The sequence below is a fragment of the Vulpes vulpes genome, chromosome 12, assembly GCF_048418805.1.
Source record: "Vulpes vulpes isolate BD-2025 chromosome 12, VulVul3, whole genome shotgun sequence".
Lineage (NCBI taxonomy): Eukaryota > Metazoa > Chordata > Mammalia > Carnivora > Canidae > Vulpes > Vulpes vulpes.
The window spans coordinates 40559506-40562952 of NC_132791.1; the positions used below are offsets into that span (position 1 = coordinate 40559506).

Genomic DNA, 3447 nt, shown 5'->3' on the forward strand with positions numbered 1-3447 from the left:
CTTTTTATCATTAAAAAATCTTGATTGTATAATGGGATGCCTTGATAATCAGTTAGTGGAGTTTGGCTACCAGTGGCCCCAACATCTTGTTCTCTGTCATATGTGAGGTCTGACAAGAGCCCAAGACCAATATTGCAGGCATCCAGTGCACCTGATTTTCTTCTCTTCCCCGCTTCCACTTCAGTATCACCGGTTCTGTCTGCTGGTGCAGAGTTGGAAGGTTAGAAGCAGGCTATGATGACAGTGAAGGTTGAGGAGGTGTCAGGGAAAGGGGAAGGGGTTGGAGAAGAGGAAAATCCTCCTGGGGAATGGCAGAAAGGAATAGGGAGACATTAGCTCCTAGAGGTACCTAGAGGATGTAAAAATATATTAACAAGTATGATGGGAACTGCCTATAGTGGAATCCCCAAACATTATTTACCAAGGTGTTACGAAGAACCTCAGAGCTTTCATCTTTCTTTAATTTATGTCACAGATTGCATTCAGATAAATTCCACCTCTTATCTGTTTCTCATCACGCTGAACTTCTATCAATGTTTGTAACCCCGAGGATAGACAAAACTAAAATTAGCTCCACTTCAGTCTGCAGGGGGAATTTGTTGCAGATAAAAACAGTCTCTTTAGGTCTTTACGTCTATAGTAGTTGATTAGTCCCTGCAGTAGGGAAAATTAAATTTTGTGGTTGAGACCCAGCGTGCTTGGATGGTTTAATAATATGATGGCCATCATCCAATGGCTAACAACCAAGAACTAAGGTACACTCTGTACTTTACTCCCTCATGCAACACCTGAAAATCCTGGGGCGAATCAAACAGCAAATTAAAGCTCAGACAACCCTCACCTGCAAACCATGCACGGTATAAGGAACTCATTTTAATGTTTTTTGGCTGAAGTCATAGAGGATAGGGATACAGAAGAATGGCCACGAAGGAATCCTGGTAAGTTCTGAAAGCACCATAGTTTGTGATGTTTTTCCCCTTTCCAGTTTCCTATTACTTTATGCTTAAAAGTTAGTGACTTTTTTTCCTCTCCAAATTCCAGGAAGTACAAGAGCCAAGCTGAACACTGGATAGAAAAAAAGTCTTCTAAATAGGTGTATATGCAAAGGGCTGGGACCATTTGGAAAGAACAGCATTCGAAATTTAACTTTGTGTCTGTGGAACAGCCCCTCTAATCCTAAGCTGAAACTCCTTGCTGTGACCAATTCAGGGGCTCCCTTGACTCCAAATAGTGTCAAGCTGATGAGAAAAACCAAACAGGCAAAAGTACCACTTTCAAATGGATCTTGAATTTTTTTTTAAGATCAGATCTGAAAAAAAAAAAAAAAAAAAGATCAGATCTGAACGTACGACAATGTTTATTTTAATGATATGCATTTATATTCTCAAAGAAATCCCCAGAGAAAAATTTGGGTATCTTAATGGATTTATAGTGGGTGTGGGTAGTGGATTAGGGACAGAGTTCATAAGCTGAAAACAACCACGACAGAAGATATGTGTCAGTTTCTGTCATCGATATAACAAGTTACCACAAGCTGAGTGGCTTATAACAATATAAATGTATTATCTGACAGTTTTGGAGGTCAGAAGTCCTAAAAGGAAGGCGTTGGAAAGACTGTATTTCTATTGGAGGCTCTAGGGTGAATCAGGTCCTCCTTTAGATTCCAGAAGCTACATTCCTTGACTGGTGGCCCCTTCCTCCACCTTCAAAGCACTTCACTCCAATTTCTGCTGCATACCTCTCTTCTCTCTGATTTTGACACTCCTGCCTTTTTCTTACAGACATTTGTGATTACACTGGGCCCACCTGGATATTCTAGGACACTATCCCCATCTCAAGATCTTTAATTGCACCTGCAAAATCCTCTTTTTCCACACGAGGTAACATATTCAAAACTTGGGGGATTAAAAGGTGAACATCTGGGGGGGGCTGTTATTCAAGACTCCCACAGAATATTTTAAGTCAACTTCCAATTCAATTGTTGATCCTGGGATGTGTGCTCTAAATTCCTTCTCAACAGGGGAGGGAGAGTGTGCGGTCTCTATACCACTGTGAAAATTCTTTTCTAAAACTCCATTCTGAGAGCAGAGAGATGAGAGTGCTTTTGCTTCCAGTTCACAAAACTTTAAGAGCTTCCCATAATGTAAAATAAAATGTAAATACATGCTTAGCAAACCATCCAGTTTTTCCCATATGGTCCCAACCCACTTTTCACTGTTATTTCCACTTAAATTCACTCACCCTATGGTGTGTTTTCTTTCTCACAAACCTTTACTTAAGCTACTCCCTCAGCCAGTTCTTAAATGTGATCAACATCTAATCCATTCTCTAACAGCTATTTCATATGCCACTACCTCCATAAAGGGTTTCCAGAGAGTTGAATTTGGAATTATCATTATTGCAATTACTAACAAATGCAAAGGATGTAAGACTCAAAGAGATTTCATATACATGATGTCATTTGTTTCCAAACCCTATTAATATTAATTGACTTCCTTCAATTCTAGATAAAGAAATTCAGTCTCAAAGAATTTGGAGTCTTGTGAAACCAGAATCTCTGAATCCAGACTCAAGTTTGTTTTTACTATTTTTTATAGCCTCTCTCTAGGTCGTCTCTGTTGTCTCCCCTTGATGTTTCCCTTCAAACTTTGTTTCTCTTTTATGGCATTTGTCATAGACTTTTGTATCCTAGCTACTTGTATTTACCTGCTCATATCTGCCCTTCTGTAGGCTCTGAAAGAAGGAACCCTGTCTTGCAATTCTGTATTCCATATAGACCCCAAGAAAAAGAACTGTCATTTATTGAGTGCCTATTGCATGCCAAGAACTTCCTATTTTGTATATTATTTGTACTTCCCACTTGTGAAAAAGGTATTATTATTTTCACTTAATAAATGAAGGCATTGGGATTTAGAGAAATTGCATACATTTTTCATGAATACACAGCCGGTCAGCATGATTCTCAAACCATATTCTTTCCATACGCCCTGCTACGTACACACTCAATAAATTTTTGTTGAAGTGAAGCAAATACCACTGTAGTATAACTATTGTGAAATGGGTTTTCCTGAGGGAAATGGTAAGGTAAGTGTGGAATTTGCCTTGAGGTGAAGCTCCAGGATTACATTCTGAATGCCAAAAACCACAGGAAAAAAAAGGGGAGAAAGCTTCGTGTGTCCACCTTATATTTTGAGGCCATCAAAATACCCTCCCCTATCAGACAACTGACACTTGAAACCAAAGCTTGCTTGAAAGGCATGATTTCACCCTTCAGTAAATAAAAAGTACCTTACACTCAGTTAGCCAGGAGAAGTGATTTAAGTTTTATTTCTGGATAATAATTGAGTAACACTTTGGTATGTGATTCACTGCCAAGTGGACGCCGCTGGTTTCACACAGCTGTAGTTAGGGATGACAAGAGCTATTTACTCAGAAAATGATAATGCA

At 39.2% G+C, this 3447-nt stretch overlaps 1 long non-coding RNA gene across 1 annotated transcript; it reads left to right on the forward strand.

Annotated features, from left to right (window-relative positions):
- Positions 1–802: 802 nt before the first annotated feature.
- On the forward strand, positions 803–2963 carry LOC112921933 (uncharacterized). Its single transcript, XR_003235343.2, has 3 exons — positions 803–938; positions 1782–1880; positions 2508–2963. It is a non-coding gene; the product is annotated as an uncharacterized lncRNA (long non-coding RNA).
- Positions 2964–3447: the final 484 nt, after the last annotated feature.